Source organism: Pristis pectinata, chromosome 38, assembly GCF_009764475.1.
Source record: "Pristis pectinata isolate sPriPec2 chromosome 38, sPriPec2.1.pri, whole genome shotgun sequence".
NCBI lineage: Eukaryota > Metazoa > Chordata > Chondrichthyes > Rhinopristiformes > Pristidae > Pristis > Pristis pectinata.
In genome coordinates, this window is record NC_067441.1 from 4,472,303 (window position 1) to 4,492,883 (window position 20,581).

The following is a 20,581-nucleotide window of genomic DNA, read 5'->3' on the forward strand; positions in this document are numbered from 1 at the left end:
TGACAGCACTTTCTCCTTTGCATCAGGAAGTTTTAGGTTTGAATCTTCCCTGATGGCAAAAGGACTCAAGACCACAAGAAGCAGCAGCTGGCCCAGGCCAGATAGCCCCCTCAGTAAGATCACAGCTGACCCGCTATTCTGTCTTGCCCGATCCCTATATCACTGAATTGCTCAGAATCCAAAAATATTTTGTTCTCAGCTTTGAACACTCAATGACTTAGCATTCACAACCATCTGGAGTACTTAATTCTACAAAATTGAAGAAATCTTTCCACATCTCAAGCCAACTAAAATGAACCACATTTTCCCATATTATAACATCTGCAACTTTGCCACTGACTTGTACATTCATGTGATTTGTCTCTATCTCTTTCCAGAACCTTTTCATCTTCTTCACAGCATACTATCTTTATATCATCAGCAAATTTTTCATGTTCATCACAGTCAGTCCCCAGCACTGATCCTTCCAGCACTCTAATCTTAACAGTCTGCCTGTTTGAAAATGATACGTTTATCCCAGCTTTCTTGGAATTGGTTTATGACAGTCACGTACCATGTACTTGTCTTGCATATCGTTCATACAGATCAATTTATTACATAGAGCACTGAGGTAGTGCAAGGTAAAACAATACAGAATGCAGAGTAAAGTGCCACAGCTACAGAGAAAGTGCAGTGCAGGCAGACGATAAGGTGCAAGGTCATAACGAGGTAGTTTCTGTTTCTGTTGTTTAACGAAAGACTTATGCATTCTGATACATTACTCCAATCACACATCCTTACTTTTGTAACTTTTAGGCAGCCCCTCAGGTTGGAGGATGACTTTATTCCATAATTTCTCTAATTTCTGGCTGATTGGTGGGTTGTTAGGTATGTATGCCAGCTCTGCCACCAGAGGTACTCAGTACTTTCCAGGCTGCTTCTCCTTCATTTTGACCTGTCACAGACCAGAGATACAGATAAGATGAGAGAAAGTTATATTGTTTCAAGGAGGCTTTGAGAATGTCCTCAAAACATTTCCTCTGCCCTCCTGGAACCCTCCTGCTATGATATAGAATATGTGTGTTTTCGGAGTTCAGTGTCAGGTATTCAGAGAATGCGGCCTGCCCATTGGAGCTGATTGAGCATGATCAGAACCCCGATACTCCGTCCATTGGCCTGAGAGAGGTCACTGAGATTGGTTTGCATATCTAACCAGTGTATTTGGGGGACAGGCTGGAAATACTCAGCAGATCACACAGCATCTGTGGAGAAAGTATGAGCTAATGCTCAGGTCCATGACCTTTTATCAAAATCTTAGCAGGTCATTTTATCAGGTCATCAACCTGAAACTTCAGCTGTGTTTCTTTGTCCACTGATGCTGTCTAAGTTGCTGAGTATTTCCAGCAGTTTCTGTTTTTGTTTCAGATTTCTATCTTCTGCATCTTCTATTTTTGCTTTTTAATTCATGGATCTGGAGGACTTTGCAGGGAAAGTGTTTGTGGTACTTTTCCAGTACTTTTAGATGCCTGATATCGGTTGTCCATGTCTCTGAAGTATGCAGGAGGGTAAAGATCACTGCTGCTTAGTAAGTCATAAGCTTGGTCCCAGATTTGAGATCAAGATCCTTGAACACTTTTCCTCAGTTGGCCAAAGGTTTTGGTGGTGCACTAGAGACTGTGGTGAATTCCACAATCAGTGTTTGTCCTCACTGGCTTGTGGCACCTGGGATATAGAAACTGGTCCACGTTTTCCAAGATCCCTTCATAGATCAGATCAAATTCAGATCAGATTTCTTTATTAGTCACATGTGCATCGAAACACACAGTAAAATGCGTCTTTTGTGTAGAGTGTTCTGGGGGCAGCCTGCAAGTGTCGCCACACTTCCGGCGCCAACATAGCATGCCCACAACTTCCTAACCCATACGTCTTTGGAATGTGGGAGGAAACCGGAGCACCCGGAGGAAACCCACGCAGACACAGGGAGAACATACAAACTCCTTACAGACAGCGGCCAGAATTGAACCGGGGTCGCTGGTGCTGTAAAGCGTTACACTAACCGCTACACTACTGTTGGACAGGATTGTGTGATGGGGGTAGGTTTGTCGATGACTTTTGTCTTCCAGCTGTCTAGTGCAAAGCCTGTCCTCTGGTACATTTTAGTGAAGGCATCAACAGCAGCTTGGAGCTCAGCCTCCGAATTAATGCATATGCAGGCATCGTATGCGTACTTAAATTGATGACTGAGTTTGGCGGTGATGTTGGTTCTGGTGTGGAGGTGAAGAAGATACTCTACATTTTCCTGTTCATCCTGTAGATCAAGCCCAATGCAACAGGAAGTTTGTGGAGATAAACTACAGTATTGCAGCCAGAAAGATGGAGAGTGTTGGTGCAATGTAACAGCCTTGCTTTATCTCATTATGCACTGGCATTAAGTCTGTGTTGAGACCATTGGTTGGGATCACCATTTGTATGTTATCGTGTAGTAAACAGAATGGCATCAAATTTCTGAGGACATCTGAATTTGACAGAGCCAGAGTTGTTTGTGAATTTAAAAGAGCATAAATAGTAGTTGGTGCTGCTTCCTATGTTTGCATAATGGCTTTGGGAAGTCATGAGCTAGGAGGAACCTTGCTATGAGTTTCCCTGTGACATACAACAGAGGGACTTCTCTGTAGTCAATGCAATCAGTCTTCAAGATGGACACAATTGTGGCATCTCTGAGATTCCTTTGCATGCTATCTTTTTTTCAGAAGAGGCAATGAATTTGCATGTGAAGTACTTGTCTCCCATTTTAAATTGTCTGCTCCAGATGCTTTGTTGCTTTTCAACTACTGAAAGGCTTTTTCAACCTCTGGCTTGCCCAGGGTAGAGCTAAGATTGTGGAGATTAGTGTGCTGTGGGATAGAATCCAGGATGTTCATGTCTAAGACTGATGAAAGCTTAAAAGTACTGTTTCCAGCAGGTATGAACTGCCCTTCTGTGCTTGGTAAGCTTTCCATGGTTCTCAACCTTTCATGTGTCCACCTTTAAGATGTTATTTTGAAAATCCCTGAATACTATATCCATTGGAACAATTTCTACTCTGTAATTATATCCTCAAAAAAATTAGATTTTAAACACTATGTTCCTTTCATAGACCATGTTGACTCTGCTTAATTATCTGTTTCTGAGTCCCTTGTTACCACTTCCTTAATAATGCATTTCAATATTTTCCTGACAACTGGTGGTAAGCTAATTCATCTGTAGTTTCCTCTTATCACTCTCTCCGTTCTTGAAAAGCTGCCTGACATTTGCGACCTTCAAATCCACTGGACCATTTCCAGAATCATTTTGTGCTTTCTACTGTGAAGACTGATTTAAAAATATTTGTTTAACATCAGGGCCACCTTCTTACTTCCTGTCGTAATTTCTCCAGTCTCTACTTTTAAGGATCCTCTGTTTGCTCTTGCTCATCATTTTGCTTTTTACATTCTAATAGAAGATATTGCAATCATGTTTTATAATCTAGTGTAATACTGAAGGAGTGCTTGGAGTTACTGAATTTATTATATGGTTATTATATTTATTATATTATTATATTTAAGATATTATATCAAGACCTGCCTTCCTTCTCTCCAAAGGAAAGCTGGGGAATTCTGCATGGGGCAATACTTATAAGAACATAGCATATGAAATAGGAACAGGAGTAGGTCATATGGCCCTTTGATCCTGCTTCACCATTCAGGAAAACTATGGCTGATCTGATTTTGACTCCACTTTCTTGACTTCTCCATAAACCTCTATAACCCTTGAGTCCAAAAATTTCAATGGATGCTGAATGTCTGAATATCTTCAACAAAGGCAAACAAATATACAATCCTGTAAAAGAAATTCCTCCTTAATACTAAGTGGTGACTCCTTATTCAGCAATATGCCCCTGCTTTTAGGTTCCCCAGGAAAGAAAACATTCCCTTGGCATTGCCCTGATCAAATCCTCTCCAATAAGATTACTTCTTATTCTTAAGAACTCCAAAGAATATATGCACAACCTTTCCTCACCAGACAACCCTTACACCAAAAATGAACCTAACGAATCTTCTCTAAACTTTTATCGAAAGATTCCATATCCTTCCTTAAACAAGGGTATCAAAACTCTACCTAGTGTTCCAGGTGTGCACATCAACACCTGCACACTTGAAGCAAGAATCCTTTACTATTTTTCTCCAACTGCCTTGCAATAAAGATAACACCTCATATTCCTCCTTAGGAGTCTCCATCCTGATGGCCTCAACATTGATTTCTCTAACTTCTGGTAACCCCACCCTTTCTTTTTCTTCCTCCCCCCACTCCTTTGTCTTCCCTTATTCCTGTGGCTCCCTTCCTCCAACTTGATGACGTGCCCATCTCCTCTCCTCTCCTCCCCTCCTCCATCCTTTATTCTATGGTCCATGGCCCTCTCCTACCAGATCCCTCCTTCTTCAGCTCTTTGCTTCTTCTTACCTATCACCTCTCAGATTATTACACCTTCCCCTCCCTCCCCCACCCTACTTTCCCCACCCCCACCCACCTACCTACCTACCTCCACCTCCCCCTCACCTGGACTCTCCTATCACCTGCCTGCGTGTGCTCCTCCCCTTCCCCCCACCTTTTTATTCTGTTTTCTGCCCTTTTCCTTTCCAGTCCTGATGAAGGGTCTTGGCCTGAAATGTCAACTGTTTATTTCCCTCCATGGATGCTGTCTGACCTGCTGAGTTCCTCCAGCACTTTTTGAGTGTTGTGTCAAAGCTGGATTTGCCTTCCTAATTATTCATAATACCTAGATACTAACTTTATGGGTTTATGTACAAGGAGTCACAGATTCATCTGTGCAGAAATATTCTGTAGTCTCTTTCTAGTTAAACAATCTTCTCTATTCTCCCTACCAAAGCAGATGAGCTCACATTTTCCCATGTTATGCTCCATCTGGCATATATTTGCCCCCTTATTTATCTTTCTTCCTCTGCAGACTATGTCCTCCTCACAGGCCAACATTTACCTCAGCTACTTTCTTGCTTTTGTACACTTATTGGGGCTCTTAGTTTCTGCCTTTATGTTTCCTGTGAGTTTATGCTCATAAATCTATTTTCTGCCAGTGTTATTATCTTTTCAGTTACCTTTTGCTGGTTTCTAAGATTTTCCACAATCTTCCACAATCTTATGAACCTTGACAACTTTGTATGCCTTTTCTTTCAATGTGATAGTGTCAGCATTTATACCTACTTTTGTATTTGTATGTTCTGTTCCTTACGTCACTCTCTGGTTATTATTATCCATAATTGCCTTAGCCTTTAACTTTTTTACATTTCCACTATCTAAAACCTTCTCCCTGCACCAGTACTTGCTCACCTCAGCTCCCACCCTATTTAGTTTAGTGGCAGAGTGGCACAGCTAGTAGAGCTGCTGCCTCTCAATGCCAGAAACACTGGTTCAATCCTGACCTCAGGTGCTTTGGTTTCCTCCCCTATCTCAAGATGTGTGGGTTGGTAGGTTAATTATCTGCTGTAAAATTCCCCTGGTGCCTGGTTGAGTGGTAGAATTTGGAACGTGTTGGGGAGGGGGGGTGGGTGCGGGAATGATGAGAATGTGGGGAGAATAAAAATGGCATTTATGTAGGATTAATGTAAATGGGTGGTTGATGGTTGGCGCAGACTTGATGGGCCGAAGGGTCTGTTTCCATGCTGTATCTCTCATGTAGACCTAGTTACTTATTATATCAGGACACTTGGTACCAGCCTAATTTAAGTGAGCCCCATTCCGACTGAACAACTTCCTCTTTCCACAGTGCCCTGTTGTGACTTTGAATGAGCCACATGGAGACGGGAGCTGTAGATGTAATGGATCTTTATTCAGCACAAGTAAACATTCAGTAGGAGGCCTAGTGGAAGAATCCCCTGTGCTTGTTGCTCAGGTAGTAACCCAGAGATTATTACCTTTGCTTGTGATAATTTAGATCTAGCTGGTCATTATCTTCCAGTAGAAGGTCTTTCTGAGTCTTACTTTTGTCATTGATACCAGCTTAGACTATGACAACCGAATCTTCCCCCTCATGATTCATCTCCTAACTGTACCAAATCTTACCACTACTGCTTTCCGTTTTATTCCCTCAGTGTGAATGGTGCCCTGTACCACAGTGCTTTGATCAGTTTGCTCACCCACCTTGCAGTCCCTGATCTCAGCTACATAGGCTGCAAGAACCTTGAACATTTGAAAATTGAAAAGGGCAGAGACTCTTCAATGTTACTTTCAGAATACCCAAACCTGATTGGCTTGTAGTTGCACCCTCCTGTCCCTAAACAACCTGAGGGGTGTGACTGCCATCTGAAACAAATTATCCAGTTAACTTTCTCCCTTCTGGTGTGCTGCAGTGTCCAGAGTTCAGCCTCCAGTTCCTCATTTCTGGGCTAAAGTTCCTCAAGCTGCAGTAACAGAGCAGATGTGACTGCTGTGGATCATAGTAGTCTTCACCAGCATCCACATGCAAAAGCCATAATACAGCACCTGGCCTATCACAATTTAATTTGTTTTAATTATATATTATAAAGCCAATTAATTATTAATATAATTCATTCTAGATAATTATCCAATTTTAAGCCCCCAATTTTTGCTGCAGATTTAAAGCAAACCCCTTTAAACTACAATACTAACCAATTATTCTACTGTCATGTCAGAGCTTGACTTTTGCACTCCACTGCCAATTTCAATTTTTAAATTTTGGGGTGCTGCCTCAAATGCTTTTTTTTGTATTAACTTAATCCTGATTGCTTTCTTAAAAGTAATGATGCTATTCTTCCTCCTCTCCCTTCAATTAATTTCCCCACTTTGCCAAATTCTGACCTTAGCATTCCATTGAACTCCATTGTATTCCATTAAAAATACACAAGGGTACACATACTGCGAGTAAGACCACAATAGTTTATAATTTTGGCCTCAGCTGACAGCAGTTGCCGGTGAACCAGTTAGTTACCAGTTCTAGCTGAGAACCTACTTAACTGAGAAACTGCCACTAGCATGCAGCATGTCTACCATAGACGGTCACTGTGAAAGAAACAAAGTTAAGGTTAAAGTCACCTAAAATTCTAAATGCAAAATATATATACATTTTGAATGAGCTAGCTTCCTTAACCCTGACTTACAATTCCCTTTCTTTATCAAATTCTAACCTCTGCACTCTGTAGAAAATACACACACTTTTTACTTAAGCAAAAAAACTTGAGATTTATCAACTGATAGTAATTAACAGCTAATCAGTTCTAGTTGACTATAATTAACTGAGAAACTGCCACTGACAGGCAGTTCTCTTAACTAAATGTCTCTGGATTTTGCTAAATATAAATTGGCTGTCACTTATACTGCAACAGTGGCTACAGTTCAAAAGTACAATGGAACATTTTGGGAGGTCTTGAGATGGTGTGTTAAAACTGATGGCCAGAGATCGCACAGGAACAGTTTTTTGCAGAATTTTTCCTACAATAATAGCAAAAATGGAGTAAGCAACAATACACATGCATGGTATCATTGCACTCAACAAAACATTCATTTACAATTCAGAGGAAGTTTAGTGGAGGCCTGGTGCAATTCATTGCCTTGCCGCCTTTACTTGGCACTGAACTCATAGAGGAGGGCCAGGGACTTAAGTCAAAACAAAACACCAATAAACTTTCACAAAAAAAATTTAGTGTGGAATCAAAAGTGGCTGAAAGGTAAGTATAGTTGAACACTGATCTCCATTAACACAAGGCAATATGATGATGGTTCCTGTATAAAGAGGCAGCTTTTTCTGGAACTTTCAAAGTAGCTTTTCTGTGTTGGTTGGCTGGGAATGTTTTCATGATGGAATTCTTCTGACTGTACAGACACCTATGATACTTTACTACCATGCAATTTGGTTTGCTAACTTGCGATTCAAATTCGCTTGGTTTACACATCAGAGTGAATTAGAGATCTGCAGCAATCATGGAATAACTTACAGTTGAAGGTCCAGTATTGCTCCTCCATCTGAGCTAAATCAATTGGTTCCAGCCAAGACTGGCAATATGTGTTAAATTTAGCCTTGAGGCATTTGAATCTTCATGAGTGGAAAAGGAAAATTTGGAGGATTAGAATAACTCTGTGATATACTTTCTCTAAAGTCATTGTCATTGTTCAGATATTGGCTTGGAGAGTTTCACTGCTCTTAGAATCTTTTCTGAAAAGGCCAGTGAGGTCTCAATTTGTTGTCTCATGCAAAATACAGTAGCTCCAATTTCACAGCATTCCCCAGCTACTGGCATAGATTAGTCACACTGGATCTTATGCTTAAGAATGGAATTTGAACTCACAACTGCCAGTTCAGAAGTGAGAGTGCTTACCACTGAACTACAGCTAGCATTGTGGATTCTGATGAAAGAACGGATAGGATGAGAAGGTGGGATGGAGGTATCAGATTGAATGATTTAGGATGGAAAAAATTAACCGTAGATTGTGTCAAAGGACTCACCAGGTCAAGAATGTTGGTTGAGTATCACAGATCTCTGTGTAATTTGGGAGATAGAATTGGGGAAGCTGGAACACTAATTGTCCAGAGCATTTAAACAAAACCAAAAATATAATGGAAATGAAAGAGCGGGATTTGTGCAGTGATATTGTAAGGATTTAAGCAGATTGCTCTTTAATCAAGTAGGTACATTGTATCGTTATTGAAGTCAAATTTGATGTAGGAGACATATTAGGGCAGACGAACCTAAAGCTTGGTCAAAGAGGTGAATTTTAAGTATCTTAAAAGAAGAATGAGAATTATGAGAGGATTATGGAGGGAATTCCAGAGTTTAAGCCCCAATCAGCTAAAGGCAAAGCGTAACTTTGTGAAATTAGTAAAATGAGGACTGTAGAATGAGGACTCGAAGCAAAACTGGAGATATTCCAGGATTGTAGGGCTGGAGGAAATTATAGAGGTAGGGCATTGCAAGTTCATGGAAGGGTATGAAAACAAGAATGAGGATTTTAAATTCAAGTTGTTGCTTAACTAAGAGCAAGTCTAGGATTGATGCAAGTTCAGACACAGGACAGCAGAATTTTGGTTGGCCATTAGTTAATGACAAAGAGTGGCTGGGGGATTGTTGGAATGGCCAATTTTAAAAGTAACAGTGATGTGTTTGAGGATTTTGGCAGCAAATGAGCAGAGGCATGTAAGATTTTGCTGTCCTTTTTTTTAATATGGCAGAAAACCCTCTCCATCCAATATTGCATATATTAACCTATTAATTTTGCTAACAACTTTCAGCATAATCACTGAAAAGATTCTGTGCCATGCTGCCTCTGTCTCTCTCTGAGTGTTGCTCCACATAATAATCTTAAATAAATAATTGAAACTGTATAAGAGCAAAGGAATGGAAACTAAAACTCCTGATAGAGTACAAAATCGTCCTGAACTCATAGAGGAAAAATAATGACTGTTGATGGGGAAACAAAATGTGTGTTAAATCACTCCCATCTGCTGATGGAGATGTGACAACATGTAGGATCATTTTTGGCAGATATTGCGAAGGGATGTGATTGAAGTTACATGAACAAGAATGCTTGAGTACAGAATTTGAGAGAGACAGAAATAATGGGACCCGCAGAGACGCAAGGCTCCGCCAAGGACTGGCAGTGATATATACTGTTGTGTTAATTCAGTTTATCAAGAAAAAACATCTCTTTCAAGATGCTTGTTAAAGTGACTGCAAATCAGGGTTTGTGTCTGATGTTTGATGATGTCGGAATTAGAGAAAAAAAATGATCTGGCCTGTGGCAAATTCTTTAGTCTGCTGAATTATGTCAGTATTATATGCAGTTCTCAGTACTCTGTACCTTGAGTCCCCAGCTGTCACATCTGACAGATCCTGAGGGTGACGCTTTAGGCAGTGAACTGTATACCCAAGGCTACCTCTTGTTTCAAAGATATAAATATGATTAGAAACTGCAAGCACTGTCTGTCATTTGCACCACAAGGGATAGCCAGACATTCTTCTGTTCTCTTTCCTATCTTTATCTCCTGATATTTTCTCAACCTTGCCCTCCCCTTTCTGTTCCTTACCTTTAAATGTTTTGCTCTTTCTCTATTTACAGACTTGGTTAGCTTCAGGTTTTTCATATAAATTTCTCTAGGACATTGTGAATTACAGCTGAATATGTGAGAATTGGTAGGCAGGTCTGTACTGCATGAAACAGCAATAAAGTTGATTTTGCTGTCATGTAGAAAGTGTCCTTGGATGATTTTTGGAAATGAGAGGTACATATGTAAGGAATAGACCAAAAACAAAGCATGGGAGAATTGAGTAAATTCGCAGTCAAAAAGATAGGAAAATTTTAAATGTGAGACAGAAAAAGAACTAAAGGTTTAGAAAGAGAGTGAGTACAACAGTGATAATTGATGGCTATCCCTCATTGATAATGGGGTATGTCAGATCATTGAAAAGTATACAAGGAAACGTGAGACTTGGCAAAAGCATATATTTGCTGAGGTAGGGTAAATTGGGAAGAGCTGCAGAGGTTTCTGCAGATTAGGTAAGAAAGTAAAATTGTATTGGAGGATGGTAAACCTGTACATGTCAGAAAAAAAGGCAGGAGTGATGGACAAATTGGACTTAACTCAGGATTCTGAAGAAATTGGAAGCTGTGGAGGTTAGATAGTGAATGAGGTAAATATTGGATGAATTGAAAGCCAAGCACTAGATACTTGCTTTCTGAAGTAAATACTGAAATTGCTGGGAATGCTCAGTAGGTAAGGCAACATCAGTGGGGGGAATAGAATTAAAGATAACAAAAATAATCAGATCTGAACCATTCACTTTGGATCTCACACCATAGATGGTCTCTGACCCATTGAATGTTTCCAGAATTATCTGTTTCTAATGGATAAATCAGTCCCAGAGCTAACAGAACATGGGTGTTGTTGTTAGTGCTGATTCTTGCGGCAGTGGGGTCGTTTTGTGAAGGTGGAAGTAAATAGATTTGGTAATGGATTGGATGTAGGATTCTATGGTCAGCTATGGATGATGAGGGATGCTTGTGCCTCACATGTCTGGTTCAGACTGGGTGAGTTTCAGAGGAAGGAAGTGGTGAAAGCAGATATGATAGCAAAATTTAAGAGGCATTTAGACAGTCACCTGAACAGGCAGGTAATGGAGGGATATAGACAATGTGCATGCAGATGGGATTAGTTTGGAGTGGCATTATGGTCAGTACAGACATCATGGACAAATGGGCCTGTTCCTCTGTTGTACTGTTCTATGTTTTTAAGTTTAGCATAACATCTTATGTTAACATGCTTATGTACCCTATACTGACTGCACCTCAAACCAAGGTTAGTATTGCTGGAATGTTCTAAACCAGGGAACAGCTGCTATTTTGTTTCCAGAGATACAGACAAGAATTTTCTTGAGAAAGAACAACTCTGCTCGGTATCCTGAGTGGTCAAAGTAACTAGGGTAGGTGGTCATGGGATCAAAATCTGACTGGGTGAATACACTACATACGTGCTACTCCTATAAGTGGATCAAGGGATCATACTGTCAGACTAGTAATTGCTAGTAATTAGTTTAGGATGCGGTTCTCAGCCTCCCAATGACTCTTATCTGCACTCTTGTTGAGTGTAATCTATGCTTAAATCAGAATACACTGGTGTACCTTAAACATTGCTATCATATCTGCTTCCACCATTTTCCCTGGCAGTGCATTCCAAGAACCTACCACCCTCTGTGTAAAAAAAAATAGCCTTGTAAATCTTTAAACTTTCCTCCTCTCACCTTAAAGCTATGCTGTGGTGTTTGACATTACCACCCTGGGGGGAAAAAGACTCCATCTACCCTATCTATGCCTCTCATAATGTTATATACTTCTATCAGGTCGCCACCCCCCCTCCCCCCAAGCCTCCAAGGCTTCAGAGAAAACAATCCAAGTTTTCTCCTGATTGTTAATACTCTCTAATTCAGGCAACATTCTGGTAAACTTCTTCTGCACCCTCTCTAAAACCTCCACATTACGGCACACAATACTCCAAACGTGGCCGAACCAAGGTTTTATATACTGTAGCTGCAACATGATTTCCCAACTTTTATACTCAACACCCCGACTGATGAAGGCAAGTATGCCACATGCTTTCTCTACCACCCTATCTACTTGTGTTGCCACTTTCAGGGAGCTGTGGACTTGTAATTCAAGATCTTTCTGTACATCAATGTTCCTGTTATTTACTGTATACTTTCCTCTTACATTTGACCTCCCAAAGTGCAACACCCCACACTGAATCGGATTAAGCTCCATCTGCCATTTCTCTACCCATATGAATAGATTGTAACTGGAGAATTGTGGAGATCTTTGGAGAATATTAAAGGTTTAGAAGGGCAAAAGAGATTTATTAGAATGATAAATCTATCACCCTTCCCTCTTTTTAGGGGTGAGCATTTTGAGTTATATTGTGACTACAGAGATTGCAGTTGAGAAGATTAAGGGAGATCTGATAGAGGTGTACAAAATCTTGGCATTTTTTTTTCGAGTACAAGTGGAGAAGCTATTCCCAATGGTTCAAGCTTTGGTAACCAAAGGGCACACATTTAATGTGATTGGCAAAAAGATAGAGACAACACGTGAAAATATTTTCATACAGTGACAAGTGGTCAGGAATGTGTTGCCTGGAAAGGCAATGGAAGCAAGTTCAATAGGACTTTACAAAAGCAAATTAGATAAATTCTTGAAAGGGGAAAAAATAACTTTCAGGGCTCTGGGGACGTAGTAAGTGGAGTGAGATGATTGAGAGAACTCCGAGAACTTACACAGATACGAAGGACTGAATGGCTGCCTCCTGTATCATTTTATAATTCTTTGTACGCCTTTGTTGAAAGAAATTCATATACATAAAGGCATTTGTTACTGTATAATGTCACAAAAATTGATTGTACCAGATGGAACTACTCCACAAAATATAGCAGCGATGAGCTTGGCACAGGATGTATTTTCTATTTCCATTTTCTTTCTGGCAAAGAATAATGCGATTTCCTCTGTCCAGCTGACTCTACAGTACTTGTGTACATGCAAGGATGGGAATTTGCCATGACCTTCGTGCAACCTCTTCACAGTCTGGATAATCTATTTGTTTACATGCATTGCATCTTATTGTCATTGAATGTGATGAGGTTTGAGATTGTCGATAATGCCATCGAGTTATGTTATTTCTTTCAGGTAACTCTCTAATAACACGTTCCATTTATTCTGCTCTCCAGCCTTTCTACAAAGTTTTGCACATTGCTGCCCACCATCGGTACTAAGGAATATAAGCTGTTCACCTCAGTTTGATTTTGGTCATGGTTCAAAAAGTTAAGACTAATATAGAGAAACAGAATTAATATAGTCCAATAATGCTTCTCTTTGCACATCCTGACCTATTTCTTGCTGCAGGATTGGGCTTCTTTGCAATGCTTGAAAATACATTTTATTTTAACACTGCATGTCCATGGATGTCTGGTTGTCATGCAGTGAAGTTAATAGTCATTATTACAATTGTCATTAAGGGAGTTATTATCAGCTTGTGAGTTGCAAATGCCACTGGGTCAGTCAGGATCATTTTTCTGATAACCATGCTGTCTGAAATGATTTGCCAGTCTATTACCAATGTATTCAACATCTTGCAGATGTATACCCCTACTGTCAGCATTTTACGTTATACATTCCTATGGCTGCATTAAAATGCAAAAGAGTCTGTCTTTTTTTCAGTGTAATTGCATCTCCCCCATAGCAGAGTTGCATTAGTACTTGCACTAACAGAATGGTCTCACAGGATGGAGATGGGTGAAGTGGGTGCACTTTTGTTGCGTAACAAACTAACTTGTTTTTCTCTCTCTCTCCCAGTTTTGATGAAGGGTCACTGACCTGAAACATTGAGTTGTTTCTTTCCACAGATGCTGCCTGACCTGCTGAGTATTTCCAGCATTTTCTGTTATTGTTGTTTTTTGTTTGATATTCATTAAAAAGATGGTTTTTGTTACAAATGTGCACAAGGAACTTATAATAGCATAGAAACAGATCCTTCGACCTACTTATCACATGGGATCCACAGTTAGCTAGTCAATTGGATACAAAATTGATTTAGTGGAAGGACTCAGAGGGTGGGAATGGAGGGTTGTTTTTCAGATTGAAGGTCTTTGACCATCAGTGTGCCAAAGGGATTAGTGCTGAGTCCACTGTTGTTCATCATCTATATTAACAATTTGGATGACAATGTAGTTGGCATGGTTAGTAAATTTGCGGATGACACCAAATTTAGTGGTGTAGTGGACAGTGAAGAAGGTTATCTAAGATTACAACAGGATCTAGATCAACTGGGACAAGTGCGAAGTGTTGCATTTTGGTAAGTAAATGGCAGGAATCTGGAGAGTATTGTAGTACATAGTTCTCTGAAAGTGTCAACAGAGGTAGACAAGGTGGTGAAGAAGGAATTTGGCATGCTTGCCTTCCTCAGTCAGGGCAATGAGCACAAGAGTTAGAATGTCATGTTATAACCACACGAAGTATTGTGTGCAGTTCTGGCTGCCTAACTGTAGGAATAATGTCATTAAGCTGGAAATGGTGCAGAAAAGATTCACAAAGATGTTATCAGGACTGGAGGGCTTGACTGGAGAGGCTGGATCGGCTGGGGCTTTTCCCCTGGAGCATAGGAGGTTGAGGGGTGACCTTATAGACATACATAAAATAACGTGGGGTAGTGATAAGATGAATAGTCTCAGACTTTTTCCGGGGTAGGGGAGCCAGAGATTTAAGGTGAGAGAGGAAAGATTTATAGCCCTTTGAAAGCAGAGGAAGGTTTTGTAGACTTTCAGAGCAATGCAGAAAGCTGAAGCTGAGACAAAGAATGGAACGGTCTTAAAGGTGGATTTAAGAAGGGTGATGGAGCTTTGGGATAGGCCAGTATCGTTGAAGTGTGGAGGGAATGCGTAAGGCCTGAATCAGGGAATCTTATCAATGGAATGAGGGTGGTAGGTATGTGGAACGAGCTTCCAGAGGAAGTGGTAGAGGCGGGTATAATTACAACATTTGAAAGACATTTGGACAGGTGCATGGATAGGAAAAGTTTAGAGTGATATGGGCCAAACAATGGCAAATGGGACTAGCTCAGATAGGCAACTTGGTTGTTATGGAAGATTTGGGCCAGAGGGTCTGTTCCCGTGCTGTATAACATTACGACTCTCTGACTATGTCCATGCTGCCCATTGTACCTGCCTACACTACTTTCATTTACCCACATTAAGTCCATGTCCTTGTCCTTGTCTAGATACTTCTTAAATGTCGTGAGAACATCTGCCTCCACCACCTCTTCAGACAGCACATTGCAGACTTCAACCACCCTCTGTGTGGAAAAAAAATCCCCCCTCAGCTCTCCTCTAAACTTCCTACCGCTCAACTTAAACCTATGCTTCTTGTCTTTGACACCCCTATCAAGGGGAAAAAGAGTCTTACCGTCTACCCTATCCATTCCCCTCATAATTTTATATACCTCCATCAGATCAATCCTTAGCCTATTCCACTCCAGAGAAAACAAATCCAGCCTATCCCATCTCTCCTTATATCCATAATGCTCCAATCCACACAACATCCTGATGAATCTCCTCTGCACCCTCTCCAGCACAATGCATGAAGGACATTTGCATGTTTTCTCCTTTCCCAAACCTTCAACCCGTGAGATCCCCCTGGGATTATTTTGGTTTAATTGTGTTATTCTTTTCCTCTAAGCTGCTGACTCTTGCTGGGATAATGTTTCATGAGTACTGGTTGCCTTTAAGTACCTTGGATGGAGCCAAATGGTGCCTCTGAATCAGAAAGCCTGAGGTTGAACTCACAATCCAGTGAGTTGAGCATAGAAGTTTAGGGAAATTATTGCCTTTCAGAAGGGTGAGCTGCACTGTTAGAGTAGATTCCTTCAGATTAGATATTCAGCCTTGGCCCTGAGTATTCCTTCCTGTAGCACCACTTGAAATGAGCAAGGGAATTCTCCCTAGAATCCTGGCCAATGTGCTTTCCTTGATTATCATTATCTGATCATGAATGTGGGACCTTGCACAAATTGGCTGCTTCATATCACTGCATTACTTCGAAATAGCTGAAAATGACTGCTGTGTGGTGACCACTTTGAAATTATTTCATTATCTGCAAAATACTCTTGGATATACTGCAACCAGCAAAAACGCTCTATGAAAGGAAGTTAATTTTCCTTTACCCATTACTCCATCAGGAAATTAACCATGGAGTTTTTATTTGAAAGTTTATTTGAAACTCCTTTTTAAGGATGAGCCTGTGATTCAATTTGAAATTATAACTGGTTTTGATGAAAATCCTGGATACTTTGTTTTTGAGCACATGTGAACTTCAACCAATCTTGTTTGTGTAATTGCACTTTTTAACAGTGATTACAGAATGCAGCCATAATTTAAGAAGGCTTTTCTCTGCAGCAGGACATAATTAAATAGTTCATGTCCAACATATTACTCTCTATCTTGAGAAAGGAATTGGTTAGGTATGCCCAAGTTGAAGCAGTGTATATATTCATTGTTTCCATTTGTTCAACAAGATAACAAGATAGGTGAATTAATGGCACAGGCAGGAAAAAAAATGGACACCAAATGATAGCCATTACAGAGACGTGGTTGCAAAGTGAGCAAGGGCAGGAATGAAATATTTCAAGATACTTAACTTTTACAAGATATAGGCAAAATGGAAAAGGAGGTGAGATGGTGAATGTTAAGGAATAGGACAAAATCATTAGAGAGGAAAGATCTTAACTCGTAAAATCTAGGAGTTAGAATGACTTTGGGTGGAGCTATGAAACAGTAAGGGGTAGAAAATATTAATGGGAGTTGTACATATCCCCCAAGTTGTGATGATAATGCAGGGCATATAAATCAGGAAATTAGAGGTGTGTGAAGCAGGGCTCACAATTGTAATAGGGGATGTTAATCTGCACGTAGATTGGGCAAATCAAATTAGCAGTAACATTGGAAGATGAATTTATGGAGTGTATAAGGGATGGTTTTCTGGTTTTGTAAGCTGATGAACCAGTGAGAGAACAGGCTATTTTCCCACATTGTGGAAGGGTTAATTGATGATCTGGTAGTTAAAGGGTCTTTAGGGAACTATGGTCATAATGTGATGGAATTTTATATGAAAATTGAAAGCAGTTTCGTCTAGCACAAATGCATGAGGCGTGAGTTGGCTATTGAGCAAATATATTACAAAGTGTCAGGGTAAGCAAGAAATGGCAAACACAAAGAATGAACGCACAGTTTACAAGTAATATCAGTTGTAAGGCAAAAGAAATTGGTATTGGTTTATTATTGTCACTTGTATTGAGGTACAGTGAAAAGCTTGTCTTACAAACCGATCGTACAGCTCAATTCATTACACAGTGCAGTTACATTGAGTTAGTACAGAGTGCATTGAAGTAGTACAGGTAAAAACAATAACAATACAGAGTAAAGTGTCACAGCTACAGAGAAAGTGCAGTGCAATAAAGTGCAAGGTCACAACAAGGTAGATCGTGAGGTCATAGTCCATCTCATTGTATAAGGGAACTGTTCTATAGTCTTATCACAGTGGGGTAGAAGCTGTCCTTAAGTCTGGTGGTACATGCCCTCAGGCTCCTGTATCTTCTACCTGTTGGAAGAGGAGAGAAGGGAGAATGTCCCGTGTGGGTGGGGTCTTCAACTATGCTGGCTGCTACACCAAGACAACAAGAGGTAAAGACAGAGTCCACAGAGGGGAGGCTGGTATCAGTGATGCGCTGGGCTGTGTCCACAACTCTCTGCAGCTTCTTGCAGTCCTGGGCGCAGCAGTTGCCGTACCAAGCCGTGATACATCCAGATAGCATGCTTTCTATGGTGCATCGGTAAAAGTTGGTGAGAGTCAAAATGGGCAAGGTGATCCAAATGTGGCTGTCAAGAAGGACTGGGAAAATGCTGGTTCCTTACAGACTGAGACAGGAGAAATAATATTGGGGAATAAGGAATGGTAGAGAAATTAAACAAAGATTTTGTGTCAGTCTTCATTAATGAAGACACAGAAAACTGCTTGGAAATAGTGGAGAGCTATACATTGAGAGGATGTGAGGTGTTCAAAGAAATTAATGTTTTTGTAAAAAAAGTTAGCATTGGAGAAATTAGTGAAACTAAAGAACCAGATGACCATGATCCTAGAGGTTTTAGGAGGTGGCTATGGAGACAATGGACTAGGCACTGGTTAACATCTTACAAAATTTCATTGTTTCTTGTACAGTAGATTGGAAGGTAGAAAATGTAACACCACCATTTAACTGTGCTTCCTAGGATGGATTATGCTGTGTGAAGAGAGATTAGGTTGACTAAGATTGTATTCACTAGAATTTAGAAAAATAAGAGGGAATCTAATTGACATACAGATAGACAGACTGGATGTGAGGAGGTTATTTCCCTGGCTAAAGTTCTGGAATAAAGAATCACAAGTCTCAGGATATGGGGAAAGATATTTAGGACTCAGCTGAAGAGAAATTTCTTCACTCAGCGGATAGTGAACCTGTAGAATTGTCTACCACGTAGAGCGGTTAAGGCCAAATTGCTGAATATATTTAAGGAGGTGGTAGACAAATTTCTGAGTATAAAAGGCATCAATGAGTATGTGGAGGGACTGGGGACATGGTATTGAGATAGATGATAGGCCATGATCATATTGAATGTTGGTGCAGGCTTGAAGAGCTGAATGGCCTATCCCTCCTATTTTCTGTTTCAGTTTTTAAGAAAGGGAGAAGAGAGAAGATGGGAAATATAGACCCATTAGCCTGATATTAGTAGGAGGGAAAATAGTGGAAGCTATTATTCAGGAAGTGGTCATAGGGTACTTGGAAACTGATAATCAGGCAAAATCAACATTGATTTATGGAAGGGAAATCATTTTTGAAAAATCTGTTAGAGTTTTTTTTGAAGTTGCAGTTAGCAGAATGGATATGGATGAACCAGTTGATGTGGTCGATAAGGTGCTAGGCAAGTGGTTATTAAACAAAATTAAAGCACATAGTATTGGGAGAAATATACAGGTGTGGATTGAAGATTGGTTCATAGGGAAAATATAGAGGGTAAGAATAAAGGGGTCTTTTTCAGATTGGGAGACTGTGACTGACTGCTGAGGTGCCACAGGAATTGGTGCTGGGGCCCCGATTATTCACAAGTTATATCAATGATATGGATGAGGGGCTCAAGTGTAATATATTCAAGTTTGCTGCTGATATAAAGCTGGGTGACAATGTGGGCTGTGAGGAGGGTTCGGAGAAACTTTAGTTTGGGGGAAAAAAGATGATCCAGTTGAAACTATTCATATGGGAATTAACAGGGCAAATGTAGGGATGATGCTTTCCCTGAATGATCTTTTAACTCAGTACTATTTTCGTACACTAGCCCCATATTCCTTGATTCCCTTAATATTCAAAAAAATGATCAGTTTCTATCTTGAATATATTCAGTCTAAGCCTCCATAGTCTTCTTGGGTAGAAAATTCCAGGAGTTTATTGCTCTCTGGGTGAAGAAATTTCTTGATGATTTTATTCTTAAAAATAACTGATACATTAAATAATTTCATGGCTGAAGCAGTTAATGTTGGATTGATTAACGTCTACAAAAATGATTGAACAAAAGTCCAGTTAAAGTGGATTGATTGTTGCAAGGATATTTAAAGATAAAGATAATGCAATACTGTTCAATACATAATGGTTCTAGTGATACTGGAACTGTGGAGAAATATATACCAGGGAAGACTATTTTGTTAGGAATTAATAGTGTGGATTTGACACTGGTTAGATATTTTGAATTTCTGATGGGATTTGCGTCAGTTTTCTGACAGATGGATTATATGGGGCCCATGGAGAGAAAAGCTTTAGCAGGCTAAATTATTTCTTCAGTTCCCTGTCTGTTTTGTTATCATGTCAGCTTGGTCACTGCATAAGGGCATTAAGTTGTTTCTGCACAGGCAAGGGACAAACTCATTCCAAATTCCTCTGTGTACTTCCTTTGGCTTATTGCACAGTGGCCTTGTTGAAAGTCTCATTACAGACTATATAGAACATTCCCTTTCTTTTGTTGGCTCAGTCAGTTATCAACATTATCTGGTATCACCTGAAGCCTTAGATACCACAAGTTAGCAGAGTGGATTTCTGATCTTCATTGTTTTCTGCTTATGTTCTTGAACTGCTAACAGGAAGGGAAAAGCAGGAATTCTGGCTCTAGACTGCTATCTTTGCAATCTAAATTTATGTATTGTAATGTAACAATTGGTACCAACCAACTGTGTGAAAAATGTCTTCAGATCTAAAATGTATGATGGTGTAACAGAAGGCAGACCTTCAGCCCTCAAATAAATACATATGTCCATAAGATAAATTAATTTTGGAAATGTGATAGGCACAGCCTTCCACATTCCTGCCTTGATCTATCGTTCTCAATTACGCACATATAAAATAGGTGCCTTTAGCTACCCTTGCTGACGTTGAGCTAATTCTCTTCGTTGAGTTCTCTCTCTTGGACAGCTTAGGCATAAAACTTGTGTATCAAAAGAAAAC

At 40.1% G+C, this 20,581-nt stretch overlaps 1 protein-coding gene across 3 annotated transcripts in view; it reads left to right on the plus strand.

Moving 5' to 3' along the window:
- The window catches only part of LOC127586941 (ADP-ribose glycohydrolase MACROD1-like), a 734,082-nt gene that overhangs the window by 330,415 nt on the left and 383,086 nt on the right, over window positions 1–20,581 (plus strand). The gene's annotated exons all lie outside the window — the stretch shown is intronic.